General features: G+C 37.0%; 1 pseudogene across 1 annotated transcript in view; it reads left to right on the plus strand.

Moving 5' to 3' along the window:
• The first annotated feature begins 13,769 nt into the window (after positions 1-13,769).
• LOC105500851 overlaps positions 13,770-14,724 on the plus strand; it is a 4,779-nt pseudogene continuing 3,824 nt past the window's right edge. Inside the window, exon 1 of the transcript XR_001000096.1 lies at positions 13,770-14,724. The product of XR_001000096.1 is annotated as a phosphoglycerate kinase 1 pseudogene (transcript).

Here is a 14,724-nt window from a genome sequence, read left to right on the forward strand (position 1 = left end):
TTTTTTGAAACAAGAAAAGTGAGAAAACATCATTGTTTCACATTTTTGAAAATTTTTTACGTCTGGCTTAATAGAAGGCACATTCTCTTGTTTGCTTCTGCATTCAGTCTATTACAACATGTTACTTTGGTTGAAACATATAAAGAAACTTTGATTTCATGCAGATCTTTAGATGGAAGAGGGAGAAAACTGTAGGCTTCCTGCAAGGGTCTTAAGAACCATATTTGGAAAACACTTGTATTTAAGAACTCCGTAAGATTTATCAGGCACCGTTCAGAAAAAAATAAAAATTAAGAATGCAAAAAGAAATATAACAAATTGTGATATTTTTCTCCCCGAAGTAGGCTATTCATTGTGAATTTCAAACAACAACAACAACAAAAAAGAGCACCTATTTCCTCTAATTTGTTAATTAGTTGTAACAACAACAACAACAACAAAACACTATGATTTTTGGGCCAGTGCCCCAAATCTCTTAGTCATCATGCCAAAAATGCAACAAAATAGAATGTTAACCATGGGAAAAAGTTTCAAAGGATCTGACCAAATCCCTAGGATGAATTTGATAAAGCTGTGACCTTACTCACATATAGCTTACTTAATAGTCAAGGGATATTTTTTTTTCACCTCTCAAAAAATTCCAGCCAATTTCACTGATATTCTTTCTTGTTCCAGTAACTTCCTCAAAGTTGACCTTTCATTCTCTGGTGACCTGGGCAAGAATTTCTCAGAAACCAAAAGTCTGGCTGTTCAGTTGGTTTGGGAGTGGCATTTCCTAAAGTTTTCGTTGGAAAAGAAACCTGGAGTTCTAACAAATTCATTTTTAAAGAAATGAATTGAAGTTTCTTTGCCAAATGCCATATGCAAAGTTTATTACTAATTCTTAATAAAAGTAATGCAATTGATGGAGAATGGGAAAGTGAATTATTAGTTCTGGTTTTAAAATCTCATTATATGATCCGTATATTTCTGCAGCACTTTAAAAAGTTGCCAGTGATATTGGTGTGCATCAAACGCTATGGTAGATTATACATGATCAAATAAATGATTTTAAATAACAAGAATTTTATAATCCAATTATAAAAATATAGAAAATTTAAAAATAAGACAAACACAAAAGGAGAGATAATCACAGTCTTCTTCAAAAGCTACAACTCTATTTTTTTGCATTTAATTTTGTTGGCATTATTAACAAAAACATACCTTACACTGATTTACAACTTTACTTTTTGCTTTAGATATATGATGATTTTTTTCCCTTACGTTAACCATAGATATAGTTTTTAGAAAAAAATGAAACAGATAGCATATTTGAGGAGATGGGGATCTATGTTTACATGTAAACAATGACTTAGAAAATTTGTTAAAAGTGACCTCAGAGGGAGAAAGGGGAAACAAATCTCTTGGAAGCCTTAGATCCTCCCAGGCAGCCGTGGCTCTGTGTTTCCTTCCTATTAAGAGGGACGTGTGGTTTGTATTGTCCTCCTGGGAGAATAATTCTGTCATTTCCATTAGGAAGATGATTTATTGAGGGCAGTTCCTTTTTAAGATTGAACAGGAAAACCAGTGTTGCAACCTGATGGTGCTATTTCCTTTGTAAAACGCTTCAGTGCTGAAGTTGTAGCAATTACCTTGGCCTTGAACTGAATCACAGACACCTCTCTGATCCCTTCTGTAACCTTATCTGGTAATGCATAATGGTAACCACTGTGTCCTCTTGGTTTGAGGTGGGTGAGAGTCAGGGGATACAACTCCCAGATTTCTCATAAGAGCGCATCCAGCCCTGTAACAGATATCCCCCAAGGCCATCGTGGAGCAGCCGGGATGCTGGGTAGGGGTTACAAATGCAGATGTAGTTGTTAAAGGGAATTTGACTGCAGCTGGAAAATAATTTTCTAAGAAGACATATGGCAAAACATTTTGCTTCCATGTACCAATATCTCTGCATGCCTCCTTTATTCCTCATTGAACCTCAGGGAATATTTAATAGTTCAGTCCTTCTTTTAAAGGTATGGTGAAAGGCAGCATCACTGCCTCCCAGCAGAGGGCGGTTTCCTCAAGCCTGTAGTACACCATTGCAGGTCTCATTCATTGCTCAGATGGTGGTTGTTCACACCTGGTTCTTCAAGAAAAGTAAACTTGTATTCAGTGACCTAGTTACACAGCAGCTTGGGTTGTGCTAAACAGTCATTCATGCAGATACTTCCTTTAGAAAACTAAAGTAAATCCAGTTGCAGTTTGCAGAAACAAGCTCCACAATGAGAGTAAAGAGATCTGGGTACTGGTCTTGGATTTGTCATAAATAGCCATTATGCTGGTGTCATTAAGCAAGGCACTTTAGCTCAATTCTGCATCTCTGGTGAGGGGTTTTGGACAGCATGACCTAAAGATTTTAGATACAGTAGAATTTTCACATAATACCTCTATAACCCTGATAAAAATATATTTCATAGCTGAGGGTTTGGAGTTAAAGAAATAGAGATTTTTCTTTAAAGTAATGCTAACTCAGATACTTTAACTGGTTTGCAATATAAGCTTTATAGGTTATCTCACTTCTACAATGGCTGAACTAAACCATCTTATATATTAGGAAAATTCAGTGGGGCATGACTGTGAGAGTGAGAAGAACTGATTTCTGGGCTTGTGTTGGCTTCTCTCTAGCTATCTGACTATAGGTGAATCACGCCAACCTTCTGATTTCCAGCTTTCTCATTAGCAAAATGACTGGGTTGAATTAGATCAATGTTTCCTCTAAAAGGACCTGTGATTAAATGAGTTTGGGGGAAAAGGAGGTAAAGATAAGCAGGAGTCTATACTGCATTGATTCTGAAACCATTTTCACACAGTCATCCGACACAGATTTACTGGGAGCTGCCTATCTGGTAAGACCTTTTCCAGGGTAACCTACTTTAAACACTAAACAAGTGGTCAGCCTGTCATTGACCAATCAGAATGAATGCTGGCTGCAAATCTGAAGTGTCTCTGAGGCCCCCTGTATTAGTCTGTTCTCATGCTGCTAATAAAGACATACCCAAGACCGGGTAATTTATGAAGGAAAGAGGTTTAATTGACTCACAGTTCCACATCACTGGGAAGGCCTCACAATCATGGCAGAAGTGAAGGAGTAGGAAAGTCATGTCTTACATGGTGGCAAGAAGGAAGGCTTCTGCAGGGGAACTCCCACTTATAAAATCATCAGATCTTGTGAGCCTTATTCACTACCATCAGGAGAGTATGGGGGAACCCGCCCCCATGATTCAGTTATCTCCACATGGCCCCAGCCTTGGCACGTGGGGATTATTACAATTCAAGGCAAGATTTGGGTGGGGACACAGCCAAACCGTATCACCCCCAAGTGGAATCCGATGTTTGTTTCTGGCTCCTGGGGAGTCTGGATGCTCCTTCAGTGGTTATTTATCAGTCAGCACGGAAGTGTGTCAGTGTTTTCACCCCTGTGCTGTCCAAGGTTGCAGTCTCTAACCTGTCCCACAAAATATAATCCAGCACCAGCAGCAGCAGCAACCCTGGGCACTTGTCAAAAATGCTAATTCCTGGATTCCACCCAAACTTTCTGAACCAGAATCTGCATTTATGCAAGACCCCCAGGTAATTACTGTGTGCTTTACAATTTGAGAAGCACTAGAATGCAGAACAGGTCTGGTTTATTTAAAATGCACAGGGCTGATTTGCTGATGTCTACAGGAGGGAGAATAACTTGAGGCCAGGAGTTTGAGACCAGCCTGGGCAACATGACTAACCACCCTCTTTCCAAATATACAAAAATTAGCTGGGTGTGATGGTGCATGCCTGTGGTCCCAGATACTTGGGAAGCTGAGGCAGGAGAATCACCTGAGCCCAGGGAGATCAAGGCAGCAGTGAGCTGTGATTGGGCCACTGCACTCCAGCCTCAGCAACAGAGTAAGACCCTGTTCCAAAAAAATAAATAAAAAATTTAAAGAAGTGTAGCCTCTTTATGATGACTTGGCATAGAAGCCTTTTATGATGGACTATATTGTGGGATGAGTGGTCAGTGAAATACATTTTGGAAAACATTGAACAAGATATCTGAAGTTCTAACTCTAAAATTCAATGATTCTGAGACAGTTAAATATTCTCACATTTTTCATTTGTTCATAATAGTTTTCAAATTAGTTCTAATATAAATTGGATTTACTGTTGCCTTTGGGGACTCAAATGTCAATAGTGATTGGGGATTTTTTTAGAATTTTGATTTTAATTTCTGAGATATTAAATTGACAAGGAAATAAAAATAATCTGGAATCCAGACAATATGTTTTGTAGGGGCTCAGATGTTTTTTAAGAAATTATTTATATCTTATCATAGCTTATTTTTTACCGTAGTGAAATACATATAACATAAAATTTACCATTTTAACCATTTTTAAGTATGTAATTCAGTGACAATATGTACATTTACCATGTTGTATGATAATCACTGGTCTCTATTTCCAGAGCTTTTTCATTATCACAACTGAAATTCTGTATGCATTAAACAACAAATCTCCATTCCTCCCACTTCAGCCTGTGGTAACCTCCATTCTACTTTATGTCTTTGTGAATTTCACTATTCTAGGTACCTCATATGAATGAAATTATACAATATGGTGTCTGCCATCTCATTTGGCATAATGCTTTCAAAGTTATCTATATTGTAACATGCATCAGGATTTCATTCTTGTACGTGGCTAGATAATACTTCATTTTATGTATATACCACATGTTGTTTATTCTCTCGTCTGTTGGTAGATACTTGGGTTTCTACCTGGGTATTGTGAATAATACTGCTACAAACATTGGTCTGTTTGAGCCTCTGTTTTTAATTCTTTGGGGTATATATCTAGTTACGGAATTGCTGGACCACATGGTAATTCTGTGTGGAAGCTCTGAACTGTTTTCTATGGTGGCTGCAGCATTTTACATTCTCACCAACGATCCACGAGGATTACAATTTCCCCACATCCTCACCATCAAAGTTTTTAAAGAAAGTGTTTATTTGATCCATACTTGCTCAAGATTTGTTTTTGCAAGTTTTCACTGAAAAGAAAAGGATACGGTAGATCTAGCTAAGTCCAATGACTCATTTCCCTGTTGGGTGGCAGGCTGGCAGAGCATGCTCTTTCTTTGTTTTCTATGCTCTGGCTGGTTACTCTGCACCCTCAGCTGCTTCTCTGTTTCCCTGTGGTCTTGATTACCCAGAAAAGATAGCTCTAAGGAGCAGATCCACATCTTCTAATAATTTGGAGGCTTCTAAGTGGGTTCTTGATGAGCTCCAGGCTCTATCCTTTCAAACTCAGAGTCTAGAAATTTGCTCTCCATAGCTAGCTTTGAAATCATGGCTGAACCATTCAGCCCTCATGGAGTTTAGTCTTCTCAGTTATAAAATGATCTCAAAGTTTTCTTCCTCTCAGGTGGAGCCTGCTACATAATTTGTGGAGGAAAATGCAAAATTAACATGCAGTGCCCTTTGTTCAAAAAGCAAATAAAGAAAGTGTGGTTAAAGGAACTTTGGGAGTTAACTAAAAAGGCACATGCTCACGTCTCCTTGCAGACCTGCCTTCCCAAGGGGCTCTGACAGAATAGGTCTGGGGTAAGGCCAAGGGATTTGTATATTTAATAAGAATTCCAGGTGATTCTGATTCGAGTGGTTGGCATAACTGTGGATTCACACTTTTAATTCAGCATTGAGTTTTGGAATTTACATTTTAGCAAAACTGGACCAAAATCTTAATATAAAGCCTTTTCATGTAAAAATACTTTATTTATAACATGCAATAAGGGCAATAGTAATAAATGAGTAACAACATAAACTTATAAATGCAAACAGTAATATTTTTGGTGACAGAACAGAATATGTTACAAAACTTTATTGGTGAGATATAATGATTCATTGCATAATTTTTCTGGCTTGTTTATCTGGGAATTTATTGGTACAACACAATTTATACTTTTAATGACTATTTTCTGGTAAATTATTTCAAAATATAAATTTTAGTATATCTAGAGCTAAAGAATCTTGGGGAATAGTGTTTTCAAAAAGATTTAACTTTTCATACAAATGAGTTTTGTGTAAATATGAATTAAATGCACATTTATGTAATGGCATTTAATGTTTCCTCTGACATTTCGGTATTTTAGGGAGGTCATACAAGAAGCTGAAAGTGATTCATGATTTGTATAGAATTGGATATATTTGTTTATAGATCACTTTATCTTCAGTTAAAAGTTAAATTAGATTTAAAATTTTCTTTTTCACTAATAATTTATCTGGAGCATCACGTGAAAATAATACTTTTTTCAATCAATTGCAACAATTTTTAATTTCTTCTTCTAAGCCTATGGATATTTACTTTGCAATATTCTAGCAGTTTTTAAACCAGAGATCCTAAACTCTGAAAAATCCTAATAGCTCCCTAATTTATTTTATTGCAATGTCCATGTGCTTGCTTTTAATGTGTAATCACTGATAAAATATACTGCCTGAGCACCGGAAGTTACTATCCCTGTTCATAGGCCAGAGAGTGGGTATTTGTGCAGACGCTGTGGAAATTGGTTGCAGGATAGCCAAGCCAGCTGGTCTCTCATTCTGAGGGTCCTTTCACCCTGGGAGATTCTCTTTTTCTGTAGGGCTGCAGCTGTTACTCTCACTACTACTGCTTTTGGTACTGCTGCCATTGTCAGTGACAATCTGGGCCTGGGTCTTAGCTTGGCTGCCCCCTTGAGGCTGCAAGGTGCCCAAGACGGCCTCAGGCCAAATGCTCCCTGCTGCTGCCTGCTAGCAGTCACAGGGCCTGAGTCCCTGCATGCCCTGGCTGGTTTCCAGGGTATGTCCTCTGCTCATGTACATGTTTTATTGTCCCTGTGGGCTAAATGTACAAAACACAAGCTCAAAGATAAGATTCTTAAAATGTCAAGATGTCTACAGCAAAGCATTAGACCAAGAGCCTGGCCCTTTCTGTAGTTGCCCTATGCAACTACCCAAGTGTAACACCCAGGAAATTGGCCAGGCTCTTAAGCATAATAGAAATTATGCTTCAAACTGGATACATATCATTATTGACTCAGATTCTCTCTCTCTATATATATATACGTATATAATTTCATAAAAGAGCAGCCTGAGATTGAAGAATCTTGCTTCAATGTTTTCTCTCCTGCCCAAGATTTTCTTTCGCAGCAGTTCTGGCTACTCCCTCTTACCCTCACGTCCATCTCACTCTTGTCTTCTCCATCTTAAAAGGATCGAGATTCAGGAAGGAGAAACAGAGAAGATGACACAAGGGAAGTAAAGAATTGTGTACAAGTGTTCTTTCCTGGTGGTGTGTTTCAGCTGATTTTGTGTTCGCATTATCATTTTGCGCTACCAGGAAAGAGGGGAATTTTTACTTTTCTGTCTTCATCTGAACTCTATTTAGTTGCAACAAATTAAATATTTTCAGACTTGAATAAAACACAAATAACTGTTATCATCTTATAAATTCAAAAGTTTAGTTTTAACTTCTCGTTTAGTGTGTGATTTCCAGCCAGCTAAATGTTTGATTTTTCTGAGCTTTTGCTTTCTGTTGAAATGATTTATAACCTTAACAATTATTTTAGTGGGTTCTAGTGGCTAAAAAGAAAAAAAAAGAGGTTGGGGAATGAAACAGTGCTGTTTTTACAACAGAGTGACTTTTTTTTTTAAATACTTCAAGAACTTTGGATTTCACCAAAGTTTCCATTTCTTGTCAGATGTCTGAACACTAATGATTCTCAGCTTTAGGCAAGCCACAACTTAACTATGTTGCCATATTTATTTTAAATGGACTTTGCAGCTATGTATAATTATATGCTAATTTAAGAAATGATGCTTGAAATTAATTTCTTTATTTGATTGTCTGTATTCCTTTACATTTAATCAACTTTTTAGAATTGTTGTTTGCTCCACACTCAAATGTATCAATCAATATAATATTCTATTTAATGGGGTTTTAGAGCTAATATTTACCTTATTTGTGAAATTTCTTTAAAATAAAAAGATTCATCTTGGATGAATTACTTGGATTCATCTGGATTCATCTAAGGCAAGTAGATAAGTGTACTTACATATTTTGGAATGGGAGTCAAAGAGATTGAAAATAGCTCTGTTGGACCACAGTAACTCACTGATGATGTTTATCTTTATAGTTCCAACTCTGAGCAACAAAACACCTTATCATATTTATTAAATAAATTTGATGTGCCTTTGATTTAATATTGGGGATGCTTTAAATTTGATACTGAAGGATTTGGCCTAACAGGCAGTTCCAGACCTCCCAGGCAGAGAGCTGGATGTTGCCAAAGTTTTTAGAACATTTTCTGAGACTTAGCACTGTGTTCAGAGCATGCCCAGTGTGTTTCCAGAAAGGCAAAGCTATAGAGCTTTGAGGAAATTATCTGGGTAATTCATGGCAAAACAACAACAAGAACACTGATATTGAAGAAAAGAAAGGGATAAGGTCTGAGTTAACTAGACTATATATAATCTAATTAAGTGATACATGTTTCTATTCTTAAGAATTATAATAAATTACTTTGATAATCAATTCTTTATGCACATTTTATTTACTCATAGCTGTATAAAAAGATCTCAGCATCATGGATCCTATCAGTTTGGCTAAACTGAAATTATATAAAACATCAATTTCTCCATTGTGTGCAGGCACAGAACTAGTCCCAGGGGAAGTAATGCTGGTAGATAACTCCTCAACCTTGTCTTTGTGCCTCTGCTACCTGTCTGTCTTCCATCTTGTTGCATATTTGCTTGGTTGGATGTATTTCCTGGTATGCTTACTCCTGACACTTCTGCCTTTTACTTTCTCCAAATTGTAGAGATGACAAAGGTGTAAGAATCCTGTCTTTGTGAGAGGAACTTATACCTTTATGAGGCTGATGCTTAAGGTATGTTTGACACTTATGAAGATAATATTGAAAATAACAATACAATAAAAACAGTAGCAATTATACTCTATATGTTTCAAATACTAGATTCTTGACTCTGGAAGGGATTTTACAGATCATATAGCTCAGTTGCCAATTTGAGATATGAATTTTCCTCTCAGCATTAATAATGTCTTCTACTCCCGTTGGAACATTTCTAGTGTGGCAAAGCTCGTAGCTTCTAAAAACTCTATTAGAAACGTATTTGCTTTTATTGAGCCCAAATCTATTTTTCTGTGACTTCTATCTATTGGTGTGTGCGTGTGTGTGTTTTGCGGGTCATACTGCATAGTTATAATCCCTTCCATGGCTCAGCCCTTGAAGTATCTGATGACATCTATCCTATTCAATGTGAGACTTCTTTTCTCCAGGCTAAATATTTTCAAATTACCTCAACTCTTCATCACATTGCACTGATATGGCTCATAGTTTTAATATTTTCACATACATGATTTCAACTTATTTTCTAGTTAAATTTGAGAAGTAGGTACAAATTTGTAAAACTCTGCCTTTACAATGAGAAAGCTGAGTTGCAAACATCTTGTTTGGAAGAGAAGTGAATTGATACCCACCTGCTTTTTGTGTTACAATTTTTCATTGCCATCTTTTTTTTTTATTAATCATTTTAGAAAACGAACAGTTTTATTTTTGGCATAATTTGAAGTCAGATGATCACATCAAACTTTTAATTTTCAGGTGTCTTAATGTTTAATCAAGTATTTAAATTTCAGGAGTTCCTGGGTATTAAACTGGTGAATCTTAAGACAAAGATGTGAGACAAGCCATCAGTTTTAGTTATCCAGTGATCTTTAAGAAACATATTTTAGCTACATATTTATACTTCTAGAAAATTTTCTAGACTCAAGTTAAAAAAATCTACATACAGCATTTCCTCAAATGAAATGGTCTCTCTTTGCTTTTTATTCTTATAGAGCCCTGATTTGCATTGCCTCATTTTCTTCACATTGAGAGTTCTAGAAAGTTTACTAAAGAACTCAGAAGTTTCCAGTCACTTATACATGATGGAATAGAGAAATAACACAGTTGGTCTCTTTTTAAGTAGAAGGTGTACTTTCTCATGGGAAAAATGCTTCTACCTGAGAGGTACAATTCCATTTTGTAAACTCTACCTTCTAAATGTTACTTTTCATGCTGTAATGAATTCAAGAGGAAACTCTACCCTTTCCTCTAAACGACTTATGATGTAATGCCTTTACAGATTAAAAGCACAATTTGACTAATGGGCTTCATTCTTACTTGTAAGGTTTTATACATTTCATCACGTTCACCCTGTTGAACACACCACACACTACATAACTTGTTCTAAAAATAGACTGTATGAAAACTGTTGATTTCAAAATCAGAGGTCTTATTCTAATCAAGTTCTCAGCTTTGGATTTAACCAGTAACAGTGCTAAATTATAATGTTATACAGATACTATTATGGTTAGGTAGAGTGTAAAAAATGCAAATGACAGTATTATGAAATTGCTTTAAGTGAATATTATCTCTATACACTGGTAGGTTGGAAGCAGTAAAACCATAAGCCTGGTGGCAAAATAAGCCTGCTTGCAAAAATGCCTATTTTCTGATATATTATTTTGATTTTTAAATGACTAAAAGTTCATATTTGTTTTTGATAATAAAAAATCTATTTAGATAGCTAGTCATATCTTTTGAATTAATTGATCCTTAAAATTCCTGGGTAAGAAAAATTAAAAAAAAAAATAAAATATAGGTAAATAAGGATGGGAAGAAGGAGACAAGAAGACACATTAAAGTTTTAGGAGAAAATGATGCAATAGGAACACATTCTGATGGTAATAAAGGTATTTAATATTAAGTTTTTCAGCCTAATAACTACCCATGACTTTAGGAAAAACAAAGAAGCAAGCAAACATTTGAATAAAATTAATTAAGGTATGAATATCCCTAGGCCCATTTAGTCTTTTAGGTAGCATATCCTGTTTTTGCATTCACTCATTAAACATATTTATTGAACAGGCATAAAATATTGCATATTTAGAAATTTCAGATGCTTGTTCCATTTTGCTCGATTTACGGAAGAATTTCTTCAATTTAGACAGATAAGGTTCTGTTACTTCAGAAACACTTGAGCAAAGATGTCCAGTTGACTTTGGGGGAGCAAAGGGAGAAGTCCAATCTGGGGTAGTCATGGAACAAGATGAGATCACCTAACAGCAAAAGATACAGTTTTATAAAATCTCAAAGGGCTTTTACAGAAATGAAAATTTGTACCGTATAAATATGTTCATAGGATAAAAACTGTATATTTAGGAATTTTGTTTTTTTGGTCAAGCTTCTGGAGCTTAAGGGAAGCCAGACCTATAGCTGTAATGATTTTGCTTCTGTACTGAGACAGATGTTTACAGAATACTTTCTATCTTCCACATTCCTGCCTGTTCCTCTTTTACTCTATTCCTTCTACCCAGCTTACTGAGAATTTTATTTAGATAGTTCATTTTTCTAACTACTATATTTAGCATAATTAACATATACTTAAGTTTCCACAAACAGGCAGCAGTTAAAGCATGAGAATAGTATCCAGTTAATAAGATGCAAAATTAATAGTATTTTTTCTGAGAAATTTCCTGGTCTTGGCTAATATGAGGCAGTTGCTATTTATATTGAATGGATTTTTTTTTTTTAAATCAGAATTAAAAGAGATTATGACCTAGATGTTCCTGTACAAGTACAAGTGGGTTGGGATGTTTCTGCTTCCCTTTAATACATTTGGAAAACTATTTCTATTTATCAGAAAGAATATGGAAATTTCCATAAAGAGATGATAGTTTCAGAATATTAATTGCTTATTAATAGACCAATCCCAGCTGAAACAATAGGAAACTCCAGGAAATTTGATTTATGAAAAGGGAAAACCCCACCTGTCCCCTCCCGTTTTTATGAGTCCTTGGGAAGGGTGTGGACAGGAAGAGGAATAACAGGTATTCACTGTATTTACTAGAATGGAATATAAAATTGAACACGCTGTTCACATCTAAGCATGAGTGGTAGTGATTCCATTATATATTGACCTTTAGAGGAAGAGATAAAGGAAGCTGCCCAGTCAGTACTTGGGTTCTAAGGCAAACAGTTTCCCATTCCAAAATACAGACTTTCTGTACAAGATGAGGCTTATGTCAGAGAGCCACAGTATTAAAAAATACAAACTGCAAAGGAGGTCATACCAGGAATATGACAAGAGAAACTGGTGTCTACACAAAGGAAAATGACATCCTAAGTGTCTAACTTCCATTTGAGCCTCTTGTAATATTGCTGTGTTATATACCAAACAGAGCAAATTAACAAACATTGAGAAGTGGTCCTCCACTTCAATTATTTTATAATATAAGACATTCATAAAACTAATCCTTGTCAACCAAAAGGCAATTTGAACTACTAAGCTACCAGGCCACAACGTAAGGTACACGTTATATTCTGGAATCAACAAATCTGCATGTTAGTATGAGAACTGTCATTTATTAACTTTGAGCAAATTATTTCATCTTTGATTCTTTTTTGTAAAATGGAGATAATCATTAGGATAATGTATAAGAAATCGCTCTGTGAACTTAAATGTTTTCATGGTATTATTGATCTTGAGGACAAAACTAAAAAAAAAAAAAGAAAGAAAAAATTGTCACAGAATCCAGTTTGCTTAACCAGTGAAGGGAAACAAAAATGTGCTTGGCTCATTTGGGGAGCTCAGAGGCCTCTGTCCATGGTAAAAATGGTGTAGGGAGTTGTCACTAAACAGTTACAGCAGCTACACCTGCAAACATAATTTTAAATATAACATCTCTACGTCCCAGTTTAAGTATTCCAGCCTCCTTTCTGCTAAGAAAAATTTGATTTTCCAATTAAAGTTAACATAATCACTCTGCATTTACATTTATCAATTTTGTGTTTAAATATTATTGTTCAAATTCTCTCTTTTCCATTTGTCTTCTATCTCTTGGCAGTGATTTGGGTCCCAGGATGGGTTTATGTGTCATCCTGGGCTTTCAAGATATTTGACTGTGTTATAGATTTGTAAAAGGTATCCAGCACTTTCAGTAGCTTCATTGTTTCAGACTATATCTGTCTTGGATTTCAAAAAAGAAATCTCTTGGTGTTACAGAATGTTTAGGGGAAGAATATGGTAAATGAAAAACCACAATGATAAACAATTAAACACAAACTTCCTTAGAGGAAAGACAATTTACTCTCTTTCCAGGTCTACTTAACCTCTGAGTACGGTTAATGATGCTTGAGGCTGAGAGCCTCCAGCTGTTAATTCCCTGAGATGAACCTGACCTGGGGGAAGCAGGGCCATTTCAGCTGCTCTGTCATTGCCCAAGAGATGGTGGAATGGAGTCGTAATGTGGTGGTAGAGACAGCAGAGACAGTAAGAGTGGGGATGGCCAACTGGAGGGTACAACAAGATGGCAACAGGGAGACCTCACTTCCATTTATGCTATGGTAGTCCATTAGGATGGTCCCCTCAGTGACCTGGGAGACCCAAATCAAGGAAAACTTGACACGTGAAAAATATTTCATGTAATTCAATTACTGTATGATTCTTATTTTCAGCAGAGTAATGGTTCTCAATGGGAGCTGGTTTTGCCCTTGATTTTGCCCTCCGTGGACAGTTGACCACGATGGGAGACATTTTTAATTGTCACAACTGGGGATAGGAGGTATGCTACTCACATCACGTGGGTAGAGGGCAGGGATGCTACATATCCTGTTATGCACAGGACAGACCCTGCAGTAAAGAATTATCCAACCTGAGTGCAGCCCCTGTTCCTGCCCGTGTGGTGTTCGGCATTCTTCTCCTTTCCCGAGCGCACGTCTGCAGCAGGCTCCCTGGTTGTCCGAATCACCGACCTCTCTTCCCAGCTGTATTTCCAAAATGTCGCTTTCTAACAAGCTGACGCTGGACAAGCGGGATGTTAAAGGGAAGCGGGTCATTATGAGAGTCGACTTCAATGTTCCTATGAAGAACAACCAGATAACAAACAACCAGAGGATTAAGGCTGCTGTCCCAAGCATCAAATTCTGCTTGGACAATGGAGCCAAGTCGGTAGTCCTTATGAACCACCTAGGCCGGCCTGATGGTGTCCCTATGCCTGACAAGTACTCCTTAGAGCCAGTTGCTGTAGAACTCAAGTCTCTGCTGGGCAAGGATGTTCTGTTCTTGAAGGACTGTGTAGGCCCAGAAGTGGAGAAAGCCTGTGCCAACCCAGCTGCTGGGTCTGTCATCCTGCTGGAGAACCTCCGCTTTCATGTGGAGGAAGAAGGGAAGGGAAAAGATGCTTCTGGGAACAAGGTTAAAGCCGAGCCAGCCAAAATAGAAGCTTTCCGAGCTTCACTTTCCAAGCTAGGGGATGTCTACGTCAATGATGCTTTTGGCACTGCTCACAGAGCCCACAGCTCCATGGTAGGAGTCAATCTGCCACAGAAGGCTGGTGGATTTTTGATGAAGAAGGAGCTGAACTACTTTGCCAAGGCCTTGGAGAGCCCAGAGCGACCTTTCCTGGCCATCCTGGGCGGAGCTAAAGTTGCAGACAAGATCCAGTTGATCAATAATATGCTGGACAAAGTCAACGAGATGATTATTGGTGGTGGAATGGCTTTTACCTTCCTTAAGGTGCTCAACAACATGGAGATTGGCACTTCTCTGTTTGATGAAGAGGGAGCCAAGATTGTCAAAGACCTAATGTCCAAAGCTGAGAAGAATGGTGTGAAGAT

Source organism: Colobus angolensis, unplaced genomic scaffold (assembly GCF_000951035.1).
Source record: "Colobus angolensis palliatus isolate OR3802 unplaced genomic scaffold, Cang.pa_1.0 Scaffold69, whole genome shotgun sequence".
In the NCBI taxonomy this organism is placed as follows: Eukaryota; Metazoa; Chordata; class Mammalia; order Primates; family Cercopithecidae; genus Colobus; species Colobus angolensis.